Source organism: Scyliorhinus canicula, chromosome 12 (genome assembly GCF_902713615.1).
Source record: "Scyliorhinus canicula chromosome 12, sScyCan1.1, whole genome shotgun sequence".
Classification (NCBI taxonomy): domain Eukaryota; kingdom Metazoa; phylum Chordata; class Chondrichthyes; order Carcharhiniformes; family Scyliorhinidae; genus Scyliorhinus; species Scyliorhinus canicula.
This window is the reverse complement of record NC_052157.1, coordinates 57,865,005-57,887,911: the sequence shown is the minus strand read 5'-3', so window position 1 is coordinate 57,887,911 and position 22,907 is coordinate 57,865,005. Positions and strand designations below refer to the sequence as shown.

Genomic DNA, 22,907 nt, shown 5'->3' with positions numbered 1-22,907 from the left:
GGAAGGAGGTGGGAGAAATATAAGGAAAAATGCCTGAAGGAAGCCAATGTAGAGGCAGAACAGTGACTCCGAGTGGAAGGGACCAGGGGCGACCACACTTGGACGAGCCAACCGGCGCACGAGATGGCGGAGAGGGGGCATGTTTCGCCAAAACAAAAGGAGCAGCTCAGACAGGAACAAACCCCTCTTGCTGCAGTGGGGAACTGGAAGGCTTCCTTCTCCGAGGCACTGAGGGAGTACCAGCGGGAGATAAAGGCGAAGGAGAAGCGGACATTGAGACCTCCGTGAAGGCAGCGATGGCCATGATCCTGGCTCAAATAGAGCTTACCCTGAGCAGAGCCGGGAAGAGGCTGGAAACCCAAGAGGCGACCGCCAAAGAGCTGGAAAAGGCTGCAACTGACCAGAGCGATCTGGGCAGTCTGAAGGGCAAAGTAGAGGACCAAGAGAATCAATCGAGAAGGCAAAACATGCGGATTGTGGGCCTACCAGAGGGGATCAAAGGCAGGGGCCCCACGGACAATGTGGCCGAGATGCTGAGCAACATAATGGGGAGGGAAACTTTCCCCAAGCCACCGGAAATGGACAGGGCACACCGGTCACTGCGCGCGAAACCCAAAGCCGGGGAGCAACCGAGGGCAGTAATAGCCAAACTGCTCCGGTACCAAGACTGGGAAACAATCCTGCGCTGGGCCAGACAGGCCAAGAACTGCCAATGGGAAGGACATGGTATTAGGATATGCCAGGACATTGGGGCGGACCTGGCCAGGAAATGGGCTGAGTTTAACAGGACAAAAGCAGCCTTGTACAAGTACAGCACATGCTGTACCCAGCGAAGCTCTGAGTCACATACCAAGGCAAAGAACATTTCTTCACAGCGCCCGCTGAGGTAAAGAAGTTTGGCTTGGAATGTGGGCTGGAGCAGCGACACCAGGGGAAGCGATAAGGGGCCTCTGGGCAGCAGCACGCCGATGAACCGACCAGGAGGGGGTGAGGATACACCTCGCACCCCGCCCACACACCCTTAACGACAAACGGCAAACCACTACCTGTGGGACCACTTCACGTAGGAAATCGGGACCTTGTACGAAAGAACAAACACAGCGGAGAAGGGGAAAGAACAAAGAACAAAGAACAAAGAAAAGTACAGCACAGGAACAGGCCCTTCGGCCCTCCAAGCTTGCGCTGACCAAAAAGGCGCAGCGGCAACTGAGAGGAGTGCAGGATAAGACGGGGTAAGGATGGGCAGCGGGTGAGGGAGAAGCGAGGCAGCAATTCCCGGGAGGGGGGCCACCGCACTAACGGGAAAAACGGGAAAGCTGGCACCGAGGGGGGGGTGCAGCAGAGCACGGCCGTGGCACACCCCCAACAGAACACACAACAAGGACGGGGGAGCAAACGGAGGAGGGGCAGGAGGAGAAGGGGGACCAAAGAGGGGAACACGGGAAAGGGGAGATAAAAGGGGGGAAGAGAAGGATCGAGGGTGGGGGCACGCGGAGGGGGGGGAAAATAGGACCGAGCGAGAGCAGCAATAAGGCTACAATGGGCAGTAAACAGGGGCCCGGAGCAAAGAATCGCTACAAGCAAACACCCAGTATGGTCTCTGGGCGAAGAGAGACCCCGGAGTGCAGGGGTCTATCCACGTGGTGGGCGCGTAGTGGGCGGTCATGTTGGGCGCCCCCTGGACAAAGGGAGACCTCGGGGTGCAGGGGCAGATCCACATGGCTGTCGCACTGTTGGCGACCATGTTGGGTGTAATCTGGACAAAACGAAACCCCGGAGCGCAGGGACCCGACCGCATGGAGAGAGCAGTGACAGAGGCCATCCTGAACGGCCCCCCGAACAAAGGGAAACCCCGGAGCGCAGGGACCCGACCGCATGGAGAGAGCAGTGACAGCGGCCATCCTGAACGGCCCCCCGAACAAAGGGAAACCCCGGAGCGCAGGGACCCGACCGCATGGAGAGAGCAGTGACAGCGGCCATCCTGAACGGCCCCCCGAACAAAGGGAAACACCGGAGGGCAGCGGTGCGTCCACCAGGTAAGTATGGTTAATCCCACGGGAACGGGGGGACAGAAGCTCCCCACTAGGATAGTCACCTGGAATGTAAGGGGACTCAATGGCCCAGTGAAAAGATCCGGAGTCGTCACCCACCTAAGAAACATGAAAACCGACAGAGTCTTCCTCCAAGAGACACACCTGAGAGAGTGATGCACTATCAATGACCACAGAAGTGAGGTTGTAGTCCGAACTGAAGGCTTTAATAGACAAGATGTTTCCCCCAGCAGCTCGGGTACAGAAAGGAAGCTGTGGGGGATACATGGGCTCTTATACCCCACCTTACTGGGTGGAGCTACCTTAAAATTCTAACCAATGGGTGACGAGTGTTACATACCATCGGGCCAATGAGCAGCGAGCCTTCTCCACCAATGGTGTCTCGGCATTGCTAGATACTGTAGTACCTCTAGTCATACTACCACATTCACCCCCTGTTGAAAAAAAGAATCCAGCGGGGGGAGGGTGGTGGCTTGATCGCCCAACCATAACTGGCGGTCCGCACAGGTTGAATAGCATGACTGGTAGTATGAATAGTGTTGAGGTACTGCACTACTCCCATACTGCGTCTGCCCACTGGCCCATAACTATTTACAAGGACATAATACAGTTTTGCAATTTCACAATTGGCCATGTACATGTCACATTAAAAGTCTATATACAGTTCGTAGTGACTCAATCAGACGGTCGGGGGCCTTGGTTGTCCTTTGCGATCGACGGAGCTTCGGCGGAGACGTCGGTGGAGGTGCAGGCATCTGTGACTCCAGGAGTGTGGATCCGGTCCCAGTAGCGGCTTCAACACCCCTAGATAGTACTGGTGAGGGTGGCCGACCCGGGGAGGGGGCGTCCAGACCTCTAGATGGCGCTGGTGGGGAGGTTGACTGACCAGGGAAGGGAGCGTTTGTAAAGTGCAGCGGTGGGCGGGGTGGTCCAGGCTGGGCCGGCGGGAAAACTGGTTGTCCAGGGAAGGGTGGTGACAGTGACATGCGCCGGTGGGGGTGGGGAGGGTGGGGCTGGTGGCGAGGGTGGGGGAAGGGATCCGGCGGGCACCAGGTCCCATAGGGAGACCGTGTCTTGCCGGCCGTCGGGGTACTCCACGTACGCGTTCTGGGGGTTAGCATAAAGTAGATGGACCCTCTCGGCCAATCGGTCCGACTTGTGCGCCCGCTCGTGTTTCCGGAGCAGGATGGGCCCGGGGGCTGCTAGCCAGGTCGGGAGCGAGGTCCCTGAGGAGGACTTCCTAGGGAAGACAAGGAGACGTTCGTGAGGTGTTTGGTTAGTTGCAGTGCAGAGCAGAGACCGGATGGAGTGGAGGGCGTCTGGGAGGATCTCCTGCCAGCGGGAGAGATTCCTGTACCGTAGTACCTCTAGTCATACTCCCGCACAGGTAAGTATGGTTAATCCCACAGCGGGGACAGAAGCTCCCCACCAGGGTAGTCACCTGGAATGTAAGGGGACTCAACAGCCCAGTGAAAAGATCCGGAGTCTTCACCCACCTAAGAAACATGAAAACCGACATAGTCTTCCTCCAAGAGACACACGTGAGAGAGCAAGACCGACTGCGGGTAAGGAAGGGCTGGGTGTTCCGGGACGAGGGCCAGGGTGGTGGTAATATTGATTAAGAGGAAGATGTTTAAGGCAACGACGACTGTTATGGACCCAGGGGGATGGTACGTCATGGTCAGCAGGGCCTTAGATGGGGCGCCGGTAGTACTCGTTAACGTGTACGCTCCCAACCTGGGTGACACGAAATTAATTAAAAAGACCATGGCAGAAATCTCCTACATAGGGACGTACTGACTGATCATGGGAGGGGACTTTAACTGTCTACAGGACCCACAGAGAGACAGGTCTAACCCCAAAACAGGAAAGACCTCAAGCATGGCGAAGGAACTCTGTCATTTTATGGAGTAGATGGGGGCGGTGGACCCTTGGAGCTTCACCTACCCAGGGGAGAAGGAGTTCTCCTTCTTCTCCCCAGTGCACAACGTATACACCAGGATCAACTGCTTTGTGATGGGGTAAACGGTGCTTCCAGGGCTGATCAAAATGGAATACTCTGCAATCGTAATCTCTGACCACGCTCCACATTATATGGATGTGAGGCTAGAGATGGGCAGTGCCCTGCATTGAGGTTGGACACCGCCCTACTAGATGACAAGGCTTTCAGCAAAAGGGTATCACAGGCCGTAGCGGAGTATACGGAGAACAACCAAAATGGGGAGGTCTCACCCTCCATGTTCTGGGAGGCGCTGAAGGCCGTGATTAGAGGGGAAATGATCATCTTTAAAGCGGGAAAAGATGGAGAAGAGAGTGGCGAGGCAGCAGCTGGTCGACTCCATACTGGAGGTAGACCGCAAATACTCCGCAGCCCCGACCGTAGAGCTCCTGGCGGAGAGGAAAAAGCTACAAATGGACTTTGACCTGCTCTCCATGAGAAAGGCAGTGCACCAACTCCACCAGGCACGGGGGGCCCGATACCAACACGGGGACAAAGCCGGCAGCCTGCCGGCACACCAGCTGAGAAATCAGGCAGCCACTAGAGAGATTGCACAAATCAGAGACGACAGAGGCACATTAAAAACAGACTCAGATAAGGTCAACATGCCTTTGAGGCCTTTTACCAAGGGCTGCATACCTTGGAGCCCCCAACAATGGGCCTTGGGGATGAAATGGTTCCTCGCCAGTTGTGGGGGAGGACAGAAAAAGGGGCTTGTCAGCACCACTAGAGCTGGGAGAGGTCGTGGACAGTATTAGCTCTGTGGAGGGGGGGATGGCGCCGGGACCGGACAGGTTCCCGGTCTCCTACAAAATATTTGCGACAGCACTGGCCCCTGCGGGAGATGTTCACAGATTTGCTGGCTGGGTGCACACTGCCACATACACTAGCACAAGCCTCAATCACGCTAATACCCAGGAAAGACAAAGACCCAATGGAATGTGGGTCACACAGACCCATCTCACTACTAAACGTAGACGCCAAAATACTGGCCAAAATCCTCGGCAAAAGGCTGGAGGACTGGGTTCCTGAGGTGGTCGCAGAGGACCAGACGGGTTTTGTCAAAGGTAGACAGCTAACATGGAACATCAGCAGCCTGCTGAACGTGATAATGACCCCATCCAGGGAAAGAACACCAGAGGTGATCTTCTCCCCAGACGCAGGAAAGGCCTTCGACACGGTCGAGTGGCAGTACCTCATAGAGGTACTGGAGCGGTTCGGGCTCAGATCGGGGTTCACCTCCTGGGTGAGGCTCCTGTACAACACTCCTATGGCGTATGGACAAACAACACCAACTCCCAGTATTTGCAGCTGCACAGGGACACCAGACAGGGATGCCTGCTGACTTCGCTGCTGTTCGCTCTAGCGATTGAACCACTAGCGATCGCTCTCAGAACAGCATAAAACTGGAGGGGGATCCAAAGGGGAGGCAGAGAGCACAGAGTCTCACTCGATGCAGATGACCTGCTTCTCGACATCTCGGACCCACAAATCAGCATGAAAGGAATCATCGCGCTACTGAAAGAGTTTGGTGCCTTCTAGGGCTACAAACGCAACATGAGCAAAAGCGAGATCTTCCCAGTGAACCCACAAGGGGGAGGGGCAGCATTGGTGGGACTGCCGTTTAAACAAGCCCGACACAAATTCCGCTACCTGGGGATCCAAACCGCTCACAACTGTGCGGGGGTTCACAAGTGGAACCTGACCAGTCTGACAGAGGAAGTCAAAAAGGACCTGCACAGATGGAACGCGGGGAGTGTGTAAACGATCAAAATGAACGTACTGCCCAGGTACCTTTCCTACTTAGGTCTATCTCAATCCATATTCTGAAGGCCTTTTTCAACTCACTGGACAAATTAATCATGGTGTTTGCATGGAGGGGAAGGTGGGGAAGAATGCTAAGATTCCAAAGAAGGTCTTACAGAAAACAAAGTCCAGGGGAGGGCTAGCCCTCCCAACGACAATTCTACCACTGGGTGGCGACAGCAGAAAGAGTAATAGGATGGATTAAGGAGCCATAAACTGAGTGGGTGCTTGCGGAGGAGGCCTCGTCACGGCGGCACTCCCAGCCCGTCCAAAAAACACTCCAGCAGTCCAGTGGTGGTAGCCACCCTCCAGACCTCGAACCAACTACGGCAGCAATTTGGCCTGACAGATATGTCTGACAAGTCCCCATCTGCAGCAACCATAGGTTTGTACCAGCGCTCACTGACGCCATCTTTATAAAGCACAGACAGGACAGGGGGACCATGATAGTTAAGGACCTATACACCGATGGCAGGGTCACAACACTGGATGAACTGATGCAGAGATTTCAGCTAGCTAGGGCCAACAAACTAAGGTACCTGCAACTTAAAAACTTCTTACGGATGGAGGCAAGGACGTACCCATGGTCACCAAGTCACACACGACTAAAGATGTTACTGGTAGCAAACATTCTAAGTAAAAGAAGCTGCAGCGATATGTATGAACGACTGGTAGAGAGGCTGGCACTGTACTGAACGTGACAAGGAAGAAATGGGAGGTAGTCCTGGGGCTCGAAATAGGGTGGGGATTCTAGAGTGAAGCACTGCGTAGGTCAACTCCACCTCACATGCGCAAGACTCAACCAAACGCAACTAAAAATGGGAAATAGAGTCCAGTTAACAAAAACCCGAATGAGTAAGTTCTTCCCGGAGTTGGAGGACAGATGTGAATGGTGCCAAGGAGGCCCGGCCAACGACGCCCACATGTTCTGGTCTTGCCCCAGACTTGCTGGGTACTGGACACCCTTCTTTGAGGCAATGTCCAAAGTGGTGGGGATGAGGGTGCAGCCGTGCCCGTAAGTGGCGGTCTTCGGGGTATCAGACCAGCCAGGTCTCTTCATGGGGTGGAGGGCGGATGCCCTTGCCTTTGCCTCCCTGATTGCCCGCCGTAGAATCCTGCTCGGCTGGCGGTCAGCAGCACCACCCAGAGCTGCAGACTGGCTGTCCGACCTGTCAGAATCTCTCCAAATGGAGAAAATCAAATTTGCCATCTGGTGGTCGGAAGAAGGCTTCCTCAGAACATGGGAGCCATTCACCCGACTGTTCCGGGACATGTTTGTGGCCAATGAACCAGCAGAAAATAATCAAGTGGCCAAGATACAGGAGAAAGTAGCCAAGACATGAGAAAAGAGAAGGAATGAGGGAAAGACCCAGGTTGGGGGGGGGGAGGGGGGGGGGTGCAGTACAGGGCCGGGGTAGCGAAGCACAATAGAAAAGAAAGGAGAGCTGCAGGGAGGGAGAGGGAGAGGGGGAGGGGGAAAGGGGGAGGGGGAAATTGGGGGCAGGGAGGGGGGCAAGCAGGAAGGACAGGTGGAAAAGAACAATAGAGGGAAGCCCAGGGGATGGGGGGGGGGGGGGGGGGGGGGGGAAGACGAGGGAACGCAAACTGGAAGGAGACCACATGGAAATGACAATGACCATGACGAACACAGCAACAGAGAGTAAGAAACTACAGGAGGAAGAAGCGACAAATGGCCGAAGCAGAGGCAAACGCACAACAACAGCAGCGGAAAACGACCGTGAGAAGTAAGCAACATCAGGGGCGCCACGCAAGCGCCCCCCCCCCCCCCCCCGTCCCCGTCCCCGTCCCCGTCCCCCACGCCCCTCCCACCCAAATCTATTTTGTATTACTGGTGTTGTATGTACTCTCTGTTTAAAAAAAACAGAAGAAAAGAAGGGGGGGTGGGGGGGGGGCTTCCTACCCCTGGCCTCTAGTTATTGGGCAGTCAAAGACTTTGAATGTTTTTCCAAGAACTATTTGTTAATTTCAATTGTGTTGTGACTCTGGGTGAAGTGGGGCTGCAATTGACCACACACTGGCCCAGAGGGTCGTAACAAACTTTACCTACCACCTACTGACCCACCCCACTAACATTCCTATGCCCTTTCAAAGTTTCTACAATCCACTTCCACTCTCAAGTGGGAGATAACTTTTAGATTTTCCTAGTTGTACTCAACATCTCCAGTAAATATCTCTTTCACTGTATCAAACACATAGGCTCGGACATTTTGGATTGTGCTGCCTAAGGAACCTTGGCGAGTTCCTGCAGTGCATCTTGTAGATGGTACACACGGCTGCCACTGTGTGTCAGTGGTGGAGGGATTGAATGTTTATGAAAGGGGTGCCAATCAAGCAGGGCTGCTTTGTCCTGGATGGTGTTGAGCTTCTTGAGTGTTGTTGTTGGAGCTGCACTCATCCAGGCAAGTGGAGAGCATTCCATCACATTCCTGACTTGTGCCTTGTAGATAGTGGACAGGTTTTGGGCAGTCAGGAGGTGAGTTACTCACCGCAGGATTCCCAGCCTCTGACCTGCCCTGATAGCCGCAGTATTTATATGGCTAGTCCAGTTCAGTTTCTGGTCAATGATAATGCCCTACCCCCCAGGATGTTGATCGTTGACCAGGTTCAGACTGGAGGAATGTGACGACTGATGTCTAACAAGGAAATGTTCTGGGTCCAAAAACATTCAATGTTCCCATTCACGACTTTGGTGCTGGCATTGAAAGCCACACATTTAAATAAACTAATGACACAGGGATAGGCACTTTGCAAACAGTGCAGAAGGAAGTTGGGCATTACAAAGGTGTATTGATGGGCTCCAATGGATTCCAATGTAGGCAAATGTGAGGTCACCCACATTAGACAAATACAGCAAAGAACAGGGAAACTCCTGAATTGTGAAAACATTCAAAACAGCTGGACGGTCCAAAGCGATTTGTCAGATTTGGTGCAGAGATCAGTAAAATGCCAGGAACAGGAACAAAAAGTAATAACCACAAACTTACTGATGACACTCGGCCCCTCGAGTCCTGGTTTAGCTCACCAGGCTAAATCGCTGGCTTTTAAAGCAGACCAAGCAGGCCAGCAGCACGGTTCGATTCCCGTACCAGCCTCCCCGGACAGGCGCCGGAATGTGGCGACTAGGGGCTTTTCACAGTAACTTCATTGAAGCCTGCTCGTGACAATAAGCGATTTTCATTTCATTTTCATTTCCTGCTCCCCCATTTGATAAGGTCGTGGCTGATCTGATTGTGACCTCAACCCCATGCTCCTGCCTGACCCCCCGATAACTTTTCTTTCCCCTCATTGATCAAGAATCTATCCAGCTGGGGCAGCACGGTGGCGCAGTGGTAGCCCTGCAGCCTCACGGCGCCGGGGTCCCAGGTTCGATCCCGGCTCTGGGTCACTGTCTGTGTGGAGTTTGCACATTCTCCCCGTGTTTGCGTGGGTTTCGCCCCCACAACCCAAAGATGTGCAGGCTAGGTGGATTGGCCACGCTAAATTGCCCCTTAATTGGAAAAAATCAATTGGGTACTCTAAATTTTTTTTAAAATCTATCCAGCTCGGCTTTAAAAATATTCAAAGATTCTGCTTTTGAAGAAGAGTTCCGCAGTGTACAGTGGTGGGCGCTGCCGTCTCAGAGTGCCAGGGTCCCGGGTTCAATTCCGGCCTTTGGTTGACTGTGTGGGGTTTGCACGTTCTCCCGTGTCTGATGGGTTTCCTCTGGGTGCTCCGGTTTCCTCCCACAATCCGAAGATGTGCAGGTTAGGTGGGGTTACGGGGATCGTGCAGGGGAGCAGCCGAGGTAGAGTGCTCTTTCAGAGGGTCGATGCAGACTCGATGTGTTGAATGGCTTTGTTCAATGGCCTCCTTCTGCACTGTAGGGGTTTGTGAAACTCACGATCCTCTGAGAGAAAAAATGTCAGTATCGTCAAGGTTCCAATCGAGTCGCCGCTCACTCTCCTGAACTCCAGCAGATATGAACCAAACCTCTCCAACCTTTCCTCATCAAACAACCCGCCCATTCCAGGTGTTAGTCTGAGAAACCTGCTCTGAACTGTTTACAACATATTTACATCCTTAAATAAAAAGACTAATACTGTCCACAATATTCCAGATGTGGGCTCAACAACACCCTCTCACTTACAGGGCTAATGGTACATCTGGCTGGTGCAGACCAATGGACGAGAATAACAAGAGGGGAGGAGTTGTGCTTCAGTCTGTACAAACCCCCTGGTTCAATCACACCCTGAATCAGTGTGAGATGTACTGTGTCCCACACCTCAGGGAGGGTACACCAACCTCGGAGGGAACATGGTGTCAATTGACCACAACAAGACCAGGACTGTGAGGGTTAAGTTGCGAGGAGAGGTTAAAGTCAAACTAGGCTTGTATTCCCCGAAATTCAGAAGGGTAAGGGGAGATGGGCAGAGATTCAATCAAAGTTATCAAGAGAACAGGTAGGGGTCGATAGGGAGAAAATATTTCAGCAGGTTGGGTGGGTATCTCGGACCAGGCGCCAGAATCTCAAAATGAGAGGCGGATCCTTCAGGAGTGAAATTCGGAAACTTTCCAACACTCAAAGGACAGGAGAAATTTGAAACGTTCTTCCCCAGGCGGAAATCGATACTCCGTCAAATTGTTCATTTTCAACCAAAGAGGTTGTGAGATTTTAGTTAACCTAAGGTATTCAGGAATATTGGTTCAAAGGTTGGGTTACAGATCAATCATGATCTTATTGAATAGCAGGACGTGGCTGAAGGGGCTGAATGGCCTCCTTTTCCAACTTTCTTGTATTAGCTCCAGTCTGGGAGATGAAGGGGATGAGCTGATCGAGTGGTTCAAGATGATTGAAGGAGTCAGTAGGGCCAATAGAGAGAAATTATTTGCTTTGGCATGCTGCACAGTGGGTTAGCACTGCTGCCTCACAGCACCAGGGATCTGGGTTCAATTCCGGCCTCGGGTGACTGTTTGGAGTTTACGTGTTCTCCCTGTGTCTGTGTGAGTTTCCTCCGGGTGCTCTGGTTTCCTCCCACAGTCCAAAGATGTGCAGGCTAGGTGGATTTGCCTTGCTAAATTGCCCCTTAGTGTATAGGAGTGTGCGGGTTAGGTGGGGTTACAGGGATAGGGCACAGGGGAGTGGGCCTAGGTCGCTTACTATTTCAGAGTGTCGGTGTGGACTCAATGGGCCAAATGGCCTCTTTCTGCACAGTAGGAATTCTATTCCATGGTGGATGGGTGGGTGAGGGAGTGGTTCAGAGAGTCTGGAACAATGGGGTGGCAGAATTATGAAATTGGAGCCAGGCCATTTGGGGTCTGAGGGCAAGGGGGAGTGCGGTGTTAAGAGGCTTTTCCTCACACAAAGGGGACGGTGGAAATTCTGGAACTTTCTCCCTCAACCCTGGTCAAGGCTGGGAGGGGGTCAATTGGAAAATTTCCAAACGGGTTTATGTTGGAGGAAGGGGATTGAGGGTTACGGAACCGAGGCAGGTGACTGCAGTTAAGGCAGAGATCAGACAGGCCCTCATCAAGCGATAGGAGAGGTTTGAGGGGCTGAATGGTCCCCTCCTTTACGAACAGGCAGTTAGTGATGGGAGAGGAGGTGAAAAAATATTTTCAAGAATTTGTTAATAAATGTTTACTGCTGATGATTCCGTGGAAAATATGAGTCACCGACATCAGTGTAACTTGACAGTGGTTAACTTCTCAATTTGACTCTCGGTTTAAATCTAGCTCGCCTGTGCATCTATTAAAGTGACAGCCTGTTGTCGAGATATTCAAATCAGTAACTTCCTCCTCCCATTTGCCCGCCTCCTCCTCTCGCCACTGAACTCACAGCCTGAAGTTCAGCTCCAGACAAGACTTGGACATCCCAAAGTGAACCCGCATCTCCGCGCTGTTTTATATCATCCTGAGTTTGGGTTGCTGATGTTTCCAATGCCCTCTCGACGGTGAGGGCAGCCCCATCGCTCCGAAAACAGGGTAAGTGACAAACCCACAGTTTATCTTCAGTCGATACGATCGTACAAGGAGGTCGATAAGGAGAAAGTGTTTCGCACCAGCTGCAGGTGCTCGGTAACCAGGGGGGGGACACAGATCGAAGAGAATCGAGAAAAGAATCAGAACAGGGGGAGATTATGAGAATTTTTATCTCACACACAGCGAGTTGTTGTGATCTGGAAGGTGCTGCCTGAAAGGGCGGAGGGAGCAGATTCAACAGGAACTTTCATAAGGGGCAACTGGAGAAATACTGGAAAGGGGGAAAATTTGCAGGAATATGGGGGAAGAGCAGGGCGAGTGGGAACTAATTGTAGAGATCTTTCAAAGAGGCAGCACGGGCTGAATGGACTCTGTTGCGTATCTTTCAATTATTCTGAGATTCTCTGATGGGACAGGATTCCACTTTGCCGTCAGCGCTCCAGTTAACGTCTTCACCCTGGTCTCGGTCATTCTCTCCATCTCCCATTCACGCTTTCTCTGTCTCATTCATTCTCTCTGCATGTCCGTCTCTTTCTCTCATGGTGTTGCACCCTGTCACTATCACTTTATTTTTTAATGTCGCTTCTCCTTCCCTCTCCACACTTATGAATCGGAGGTGATAAATACTAGTTCTTGCCCCAACACATGAGCCTTATAATGCAGGCCAATTATTGTCAGAGTCAGTACTGAGGGAGTGCTGCACTGTCAGAGGGTCAGGACTGAGGGAGTGCTGCACTGTCAGAGGGTCAGCACTGAGGGAGTGCTGCACTGTCAGAGGGTCAGGACTGAGGACGCGCTGCACTGTCAGAGGCTCAATACTGAGGGAGCGCGGCACTGTCAGAGGGTCAGTACTGAGGGAGTGCTGCATTGTCAGAGGGTCAGTACTGAGGGAGTGCTGCACTGTCGGAGGGTGAGTACTGAGGGAGCGCTGCACTGTCAGAGGGTCAGTACTGAGGGAGTTCTGCACTGTCAGAGGGTCAGTACTGAGAAAGAGCTGCACTGTCGTAGGGTCAGTACTGAAGGATTGCTGCACTGTCAGAGGGTCAGTACTGAAGGAGTGCTGCACTGTCAGAGGGTCAGTATTGAAGGAGTGCTGCACTGTTGGAGGGTCAGTACTGAGGGAGTGCTGCACTGTTGGAGGGTCAGTGCTGAGGGAGTGCTGCACTGTTGGAGTGTCCGTACTGAGGGAGTGCTGCACTGTTGGAGGGTCAGAACTGATAGAGTGCTGCATTGCCGATAGGATAGTACTGAGGGAGTGCTGCACTGTTGGAGGGTCAGTACTGAGGGAGGGCTGCACTGCTGGAGTGTCCGTACTGAGAAAGCAACACACTGTCGATGAGTTGATCTGTTGCCGCAGGAGGACAATTTGGGGTTTGTAGTACAAATAGACATTGAGTTTGTGTGGAATAAACTGAATGCATTGCGGGGGTTTGTTCCCTTGAAGAGTTTGATGTGGAGTGTCCATTCCTGAGATATGACTGTGAGACAACCTGGCTCTGTGCAACCAGCAGGCAAACTAACTAACTGATCATCTATCACAGCCAAACCTGAGGTGGTGGGCGCAAAAAAACATGAATTAATTTGTCTCAAAATGTAAAGTTAAAATAGGAAAGGAAGATTGGTATCTACTGACCCACACCCAGATATACTGACAATGCATATAGATTTCCATTTATTTATATTCATGTCTTTCCCGCTGTTATATTGGAGGAACAGTTTGACAAATTCGTACATCAAAATGAACATTGCTAGGGCAGCACAGTGGCGCAGTGGGTTAGCATTGCGGCCTCACGGCGCTGAGGTCCCAGGTTCGATCCTGGCTCTGGGTCACTGTTCGTGTGGAGTTTGCAAATTCTCCCCGTGTTTGCATGGGTTTCGCCCCCACAACCCAAAGATGTGCAGGCTAGGAGGATTGGCCACTCTAAATTGCCCCTTAATTGGAAAAAATGAATTGGATACTCTAAAAAAAATTTTAAATGAACATTACAAATCTGCGAGCTGCTTGTTGATATCAGTGGGCTTTATTTAATCTGGCTCATGCTATCCTAATGACTATATTGATTGTGCACGTCCTGAAGCAGCTGATGTGGGAATCCAGTCTCCCAGAGCATCCAATCTCATGCAGGCTCCGGATATACCCACTGAAATTCCTGGCAAGTTCGAACACTCCGATGTCCCATCGGCCTGCAGCGGGAACTATCCGATTCTCCAAAATTCAAATCTCACGGAGGCGTGTTTGAGTGGGTTGGGCCTGTACTCATTGGGAGTTTTGAAGATTGAGAGGCGACCTTATTGATACAGATAGGATTCTCAGGGGGCTTGACCAGGGTAGATGCTGAGAGAATGTTTAGGGGGGTCACCCTAACCCTAACCCTAACCCTAACCAGAGGAAGGGGGGGTCATCCATTTCAGAGAGAGATGAGGGGGAATGAGGGGGAATTTCCTCTCTTAGAGGGAAGTGAATCTGAGGAATTCTTTACCGCAGAGAGCTGTAGAGGCAGGGTCGTTAAGTTGTTCAAGGCTAAAAGAGACAGATTTTTAATCAGTGAGGGAATCGAGTGTTATGGGGATAAGATGGGAAAGTGTCAGTTGAGGGTTATCATGTCAGAACAGTGATGATCTCATTGAATGGCAGAGCGGACTATGTGGGCCGAATGGCCTACTTCTGCTCCCACGTCTTGTGGTCTTAAATCGCATATTGGTGTTGGTTCCAACTCTCGCAGCTGACTAGTTACCCAGGAAAAGTTAGAAAGATTTGAAATAATTTTGAACTCCAGGGTGACGATAATACTGACCCCCACCCCCAGTGCCGCACCGCCCAACCACTCCCGAAAACCCAACACCACTCCAAAAGCACCTCCTGACCACCCGAGACCGCCCCCACCAACCACCAAGCAACCTCCCACATTACCCGACCAGACTACACGAGCCCCTCCATGCCCCTCCCGATCAACCTCCAAGAACGTGACAGCCCCTAACTCTACCCATCACCTCTCACTCCCCACCCAGAGCATCAAAAACATTCCACCCCTGGCTACACACCACCACCCAACTCCCAGTAACCTCCCTGCCTCCTCCCACTCCTCAGGACCGTCAACTCCGACCAATCACATCTCTGATCCCGGTCCCCGGACTACACCCACCACCATCCCCCCAATTCCATGTGCCAATCACCTCCCCACCAACTCCAGCCACTCAGCATTGGTCTGCCCTCCCTAAACCAGGTTATCGTGTCTATGGGAAATTAATATGGCCGACAGCAATGGGTGGGGGCTGAGTTTTGTTTGGGTGAGGAATGAGAGTTCTCCCCAGTGTCCAATATTTATATCCCTCCACCAACTTCATTGAACAGAAACAGGAATGATCAGATCTCCCTCTGCACAAATGAGCTGTCCCGGTTCCTAGGTTATCACAGTCACCTCACTTCCTGAAGTGTCCCATTTGGGTTGTCAGGTGCTGTAGGAGGTGCTGAGGAGGAAAGTGGCCGAGGTAAAAGTCTTTCAATCCAACAGTACCATTTGAAACATGTGCAGAGGCGGTAATGAGAAACGTCCATCGACTTCACGTTAACGCAGTCATTGCCAAAGTGAGGGGGGATTACAGACAGTCCAACCACTACAACAGGGAAACTTTTAAAAATCCTAATTCTTTTCTTAAATCTCCCCGCTCAACCCTCCCTACCTCTGTAACCTCCTCCAGTAACTATCACGTTCCTCATTTGAAAATGAAATGAAAAACGCTTATTGTCACGAGTCGGCTTCAATGAAGTTACTGTGAAAAGCCCCTAGTCGCCGCATTCCGGCACCTGTCCGGGGAGGCTGCTACGGGAATCGAACCGTGCTGCTGGCCTGCTTGGTCTGCTTTAAAAGCCAGCAATTTAGCTCAGTGAGCCCTGTAGCCTCCTCAAGCCCCAACAAACCTCCCTTTCTCTGTACCTTTCCAGACTCTATACACCTCCCTATATCTGTAACCTCCTCAGGCCACAACAACCCTCTCTGTCTCAGAAACCTCATCCAGTCCCTACAATTCTCCCTATCACTGTAACGTGCTCCAGCCCCCAGTACCATTCCTATCTCTGAAACCTCCTCCAGTCCCTACAATTCTCCCTATCTCTGAAACCTCCTCCAGGCCCTACAACTGTAAACTCCTCCAGGCCCGATCTCTGTAACCTCCTCTAGCTGCTACAACCCTCCCGATCTCTATAACATCCTCCAGCGTCGACAACCCTCTCATCTCTGTAACCTCCTCCAGCCCCTACAACCCTCACTATCTCCTCAATCTCCTCCAGCACTTAGTATCCATCCTATCTCTATAACCTGCTCTAGCCCCGACAATTCTATCTCGGTAACCTCCTCCAGCCCCTACAACGCTCCCTATCTCTGTAACCTCCTCCAACCCTTACAACACTCCCTATCTCTGTAACCTCCTCCAGAACCGACAATCCCCCCTACCGCTGTAACCTACTACAGACCCAACAACCCTCCCGATCTCTGTAATCTCCTCCAGCGTTACAAGCCTCCCTATCTCTGTAACCTCCTCCGGAATCTACAATCTTCCCTATCGCTGTAACCTGCAATGGACCAGACAACACCACATATCTTTGTAACCTTCTTCCGACCCTACAACCTCCCTATCTCTGTAACATATTCCAGCCCCTACAGCCCTCCCTATCTCTGTAACCTCCTCCAGAACCTATACACCTCCCTTGATCTGTAATCTCCTCCAGACCCTATACTCCTCCCTACATCTGTAACCTCCTCAGGCCACGGCAACCCTCTCAATCTCAGTAACCTCCTCCAGTCTCTACAATTCTCCCTATCACTGTAAGCTCCTCCAGCGCCCAGTACCCTTCCTATCTCTGAAACCTCCTCCAGCCCCCAGTACCCTCCCTATCTCTGAAACCTCCTCCAGCCCCTACAACCCTCCCTATTTCTGTAACCTACTCCAGTTCCTATAACTCTCCCGATCTCAGTAACATCCTCCAGTGCCGACAACCTCCCATCTCTGTAACCTCCTCCAGCCCCCACAACCCTTCCTATCTCCTTAACCTCCTCCAGCACCTACAATCCAATCTATTTCTATGACGTGCCCTAGCCCCAACAATCCAATCTCGGTAACCTCCTCCAGCCCCTACAACCCTCCCTGACTCTGTAACCTCCTCCAGCCCCAATATCCTTCCTTTCTCTGTAACCTCCTCCCGCCTTTCAACCCTCCCTATCTCTGTAACTGCCTCCAACTCCTACAACATTCCCAATCTCAGTAACCTCCTCAAGCCCAAGTATTTCTGTAAGCTCCCCCAGTCCCTACATCCCTCCCTATCTCTGTGACCTCCTCCAGCCCCTACAACCCCCCTATCTCTGTAATTCCTCCAGCTACAACAACCCTTGTTATCTCTGTAACCTCCTCCAGTCCTTATATCCCTCTCTATCTCTGTAACCTCCTCCAGTCCCTACAACCCTCCCTGTCTCTGTAATTCCTCCAGCCCTCCAGAACCCTCCCTATCTCTTTAACCTCCTCCAGCCCCTACAACCCTCCCTATCTCTGTAACCTCCTCTAGCCTCTACAAACTTCCCTATCTCAGTAACCTCCGCCAGTCCCCGCAACCCTCTCTATATCTGTAACCTCCTCCAGCCTCTACAACCTTCATTATCTCAGTTACCTCCTCCAGTCCCTACATCCTCCCTATCTCTGTAATCCCCACCAGCCCCAACATCCCTCCCTATCACTGTAACCTTCACGAGCCCCTACAACCCACCCTATCTCTGTTACCCCCTCCAGCCCCTACAACCCTCCCTATCTCTGTAACCTCCTCCAGCCCCATCAACCCTCCCTATCTCTGTAACCTCCTCCAGCCCCCACAAACCTCCCTATCACTGTAACCTTCTCGAGCCCCTACAACCCACCCTATCTCAGTAACCCCTTCAGCCCCCTGCAACCCTCCCTATTTCTGCAACCTCCTTCAGCCCCTATAACTCTCCCTATCTCTGTAAGCTCTTCCAGTGACTACAACTCTCCCTATCTCTGTAACCTCCTCTCGCTGCTACAACCCTCCCTATCTCTGTAACGTCCTGTAGCCCCTATAACTCTCCCTATCTCTGTAAACACATCCAGCGATTACAACCCTCCTGATCTCCGTAACATCCTCCAGCGCTGACAACCCCCTCATCTCTGTAACCTCCTCCAGCCCCTACAACCCTCCCTATCTCCTTAACCTCCTCCAGCACCTAGTATTCATCTTATCTCTGTAACGTGCTCCAGCCGTGAAAATTCTACCTCAGTAACATCCTCCAGCACCTACAACTCTCCCAATCTCTGTAACCTCCTCCAACCCTAACAACCTTCCCTATCTCTGTAACATCCTCCAGAACCGACAATCTTCATACCACTGCAACCTACTACAGACCCGACAACCCTCCCTATCCCTGTAACCTCCTCCAGTGCTACAAGCCTCCTAACTCTGTAACCTCCTCCGGAGCCTACAACCTTCCCTATCGCTGTAAACTACAATGGACCAGACAACACCCCATATCTTTGTAACCATCTTCCGACCCTACAACCTCCCTATCTTTGTAACGTATTCCAGCCCCTACAGCCCTCCCTATCTCTGTAACCTCCTCAAGCCTCAACAACCCTCCCTATCTCTGTACCTTCTCCAGACCCTAAAGACCTCCCGATATCGGTAACCTCCTCCAGACACTATACACCTCCCTATCTCTGTAACCTCCTCCAGACCCTATACCCCTCCCTTTATCTGTAACCTCCTCCAGACACTATACACCTCCCTATCTCTGTAACCTCCTCCAGACCCTATACCCCTCCCTTTATCTGTAACCTCCTCCAGACACTATACACCTCCCTATCTCTGTAACCTCCTCCAGACCCTATACCCCTCCCTTTATCTGTAACCTCCTCCAGACACTATACACCTCCCTATCTCTGTAACCTCCTCCAGACCCTATACACCTCCCTTTATCTGTAACCTCCTCAGACCACGGCAATCCTCCCTATCTCATAAATCTTCTCCAACCCCTACAACGCTCCCTATCTCTGCAAAGTCCTCCAACCCTTACAACCCTCCCTTTCTCTGTAACCTCCTCCAGCCCTTCAACCCTCCCTATCTCTGTAACCACCTCCAACTCCTACTACCTTCTCTATCTCAGTAACCTACTCAAGCCCCAGAACCCTTCCTATTTCTGTAAGCTCCCCCAGTCCCTACATCCCTCCCTATCTCTGTAACCTCCTCCAGCCCCTACAACACCCCTATCTCTGTAATTCCTCCAGCCTGCCAGAACCCTCCCTATCTCTGTAACCTCCTCTAACCCCTACAACCCTCCCTATCTCTGTAACCTCCTCCAGCTACTACAACCCTTCTTATCTTTGTAAGCTCCCCCAGGCCCTACATCCCTCCCTATCTCTGTAACCTCCTCTAGTCCCTACAACCCTCCCTGTCTCTGTAATTCCTCCAGTCCTGCAGAAGCCTCCCTATCTCTTTAACCTCCTCCAGCCCCAACAACTCTCCCTATTTCTCTAACCTGATCCAGCTCCTACAACCCTCCCTATCTCTGTAACGTGTTCCAGCTCCTACAACCCTCCCTATCTCTGTAACCTCCTCCAGCCCCTACATCCTCCCTATCTCTGTAATCCCCTCCAGCCCCTACATCCCTCCCTATCTCTGTAACCACCTCCAGCCCCCCACAACCCTCCCTATCACTGTAACCTTCTCGAGCCCCTACAACCCACTCTGTCTCAGTAACCCCCTCCAGCCCTCTGCAACCCTCCCTATCTCTGCAACGTCCTTCAGCCCCTACAACCCTCCCTATCCCTTTAACCACCTCCAGCCTCTACAATCTTCCCTATCTCTGTAAACTCGTCCAACCCCTGCAACCCCGCCCAAATCTGTGGAGGGATTTTCAGGTAGATGGCTTTACAGAAATCCAGCGGTATCCATGCCAACATGCCCACAAGGCCATACCAGAGGCTGCTGTGTGCACGGGGGCGGTGCGGGTTGCGTCGGTGGTGGGGGAAGTGTAATATGATAACGGTCCCATGTCTATTTGAATGTTTGCGACAAACACCTTTCACCAATGTTGTGTCCTGCCTAGCGATGCAAGCGATGCAGTAGCTGATTGCAATCAGTCTTATCTCTTGATCACTATGTGGTTTACTTACTGGGTTTCTATTTTTACAAGCCTGCTCATAAGAGTTCCTGTTTTGCTGGCCTCACTCTCTCTCTCTCTGCACTAGCCTGCCAGTTTACACCAGTTCAAAGCTTCCCGTCCAGGTCCCAGGAATTCCCCCTGTACCTGACCTGATTACTTCATAGATTTCATAGAATTTACAGTGCAGAAGGAGGCCATTCGGCCCATCGAGTCTGCACCGGCTCTTTGAAAGAGCATCCTACCAAGCCCACACCTCCACCCTATCCCCACAACCCAGTAACCCCCACCCAACACCCAGGGCAATTTTGGACACTGAGGGTAATTTAGCACGGCCAATCCACCTAACCTGCACATCTTTGGACTGTGGGAGGAAACCGGAGCACCCGGAGGAATCCCACGCAGACACAGGGAGAACGTGCAGACCGTCAGTGACCCAAGCCGGGAATCGAACCTGGGACCCTGGAGCTGTGAAACAATTGTGCTAACCACTATGCTACCGTGCTGCCCCTTATGCTACCATGTTGCCCCTTCCTGCCCCATTGGCAGGATTAATGCGCAGGAGCTGTTGGTGGGCGCATCTGAACATTGCCTCCGGAATAAATTTCCCCACATCTCCGTTTTAAACGAGTGACCCCTTATTTCTAAACAGTGACCCTGAGTTCTAGATTCTCCCGCAGGTAACATCCTCTCAACATCCATCCTGTCAATACCCCTCAAGGTTCCGATCAAGTCGCCTCTCATTTTTCTTAACTCCAACGGATACAACCTTTCCTCATCAGAAAACCCGCCCATTCCTGGTATTAATCTGGTAAACCTTCTCTGAACTGTTTCCAACACATTTGCTTCAATAAGGAGACCTATAATGTACGCCAGGAATGTCAAAACCGTTTGGTGTGGTGGGCCGCATTAGAGGGTAGAAGGCATTAACGTAGGCCAAAGTCTGTCCAGTGTAATTTTAATCCACGTATCTATCACAATTAGCAGCAGTCATGACATTGTAGCCTATGCTTGTAGCTGCTGAATTGAAGGTAGGCCTCAATTAACAACAGGCATACCAAATCTAAAAGCACAATAATGCAAATCTACAAATATAATTTAAAACAATTTTGAATCCCATTAAATCTGTGTATTGATGCTCCCCGACACTTGGTGCCTCCTTGCCTTAACCAGCGAGCAAATATTGACTGTGTTTTTTTTTCCAGGGCCCCCTAATAATTCTGCTAATTTGTCTTTGTGTTTGTTATACTTGGCGCCATGGTGAGATACGTAACATCTCTCAACGTCGTACTGCAGCGGTACAGTTGCTTGCTGCGTGCATATCAGATGCGTAGGTTTATCATTCACGTTCAAAAAATGTCATGGGCACAATGTACCGACCACATGCAAGTATCTGATTTGATGATGTGCTGAGGGCGTTGAATATTGCGAGATCCAGATCAGCACAGTTAAGTCAGCCATTAGACCCATTTAAATGTCTGCACTGAATACTCCCGATTCCCTGAAACTAATGGGCGTGCCTGGGAGCCCTTGCCACGGTGCCATTTAGGACTGGTCTACACAAACAGGGAGCAGGCATAACGGCACCAGGGGGGAAGGTTGCCCAGGCCATTAGTTAGCCCGGAGGGGGGGGTGGGGTCAGGCTCTGGCCAGGGTTGCATCTTGGCACTCGAACTCCCTGGCAGTGCCACCCTGGCACTGCTGGGGTGTCTGGGTGGCACTGTCAGGCTAGCCAGGGTACTGCCAGGGTGGCACTGCCAAGAGTCAAGGCAATATCTGTCATCTTGGACATATCTAGTCTTGCCTCAGTGACAGAGGCAATAGCTTTGCCTATACGATGAAAATAAACTATAAGAGCCTTAAAAGGCATTTTCAGAGGTTTGATGTGTGTGGTGCTGGCATGCCAGTGAACTTTATATTTAAAAAAAACAAAATTAGTATTTTTTATTTCCATCGCCTCACGGGCTAGATTGCATATGCCACAACCCGCAGGCCTTAAGGTTGACACACAGTGCATCATATTAATTACTCCACAGGGAACCCGCTTAATCCCCAAAAAAACCTCCATTAGCCCAAGCTTTTATGATGCTTTAATTGCACCCCTGGATCTTCAAATAATAATTGTCTTTTAAACAAGAATTATTTTTTTAAACACCAGACTGCAGCAGGCACACAAACCTACACTTTTAGGCCCTTTGCTGCACCAAATACCTATAACACAATATATATGCAATTCCTGCAATAATTACTGGGTGTACCTACACCACATGGGACTATGGTGGTCGAAGAAGGCAGCTCAACCATCTTCTCAAGGGATGGCCGATTGCACACAGAAGCTGGTTTGTAAAGTGGAAGAGATTGGACTGAAGAGGGGTGAGGTTTCCTGTTTCTTCGAGATCTCACCTGGGTAGAATTGAGTCAATCTGAACCTCTCACCAACATCACATGATCGCAGCCAGAAATATATCGCAGGCTGCAGGTGTCCTCGCACATGTGGGTGGAATTACTCAAGTGAAATTCCTGTACCGGCAATGAGCTCGAGAGAGCTGGAGATATCGAACAGCCACATTCACAATCTACTGCTCACAATCACCATCCCTCACTCGTGCATCTCTCTCTCTCTCTCTCTGTCACAATCACTCTCTCCTCTGCCTCTCACTCTCCCAGACACAATCACTCTCGCTTTCTCCCTCAGTCCCAATCTATCTTTGCCTTGTTGCAATCACTATCTCCTCTGCCTCTCTCTCCCACCCTTGGTCTTAAACTCTCTCCCTGTCATAATCACTCTCTCCTCTGCCTCTCTCCCACCCCTCTCTTTCTACCCTACCCTCTCTCGTTCTCCATCTCCCCCTCCATCTCTCTGACTCTCTCCTAACCTCTCCTTCTATCTCTGCTCCTCCATCTGTTGTGCCTTCT

General features: G+C 51.5%; 1 protein-coding gene across 4 annotated transcripts in view; it reads left to right on the top strand.

Annotated features, from left to right (window-relative positions):
* Positions 1–11,670: 11,670 nt before the first annotated feature.
* Positions 11,671–22,907, top strand: part of LOC119974699 (B-cell receptor CD22-like) — a 127,083-nt gene continuing 115,846 nt past the window's right edge. For 3 of the 4 annotated variants that reach the window (XR_005462559.1, XM_038813832.1, XM_038813835.1), the window contains exon 1: positions 11,671–11,838. The gene's annotated coding sequence lies outside the window, so the exon portion shown is untranslated. The remainder of the gene's footprint in view (positions 11,839–22,907) is intronic. The other variant, XM_038813833.1, reaches the window with a different exon arrangement.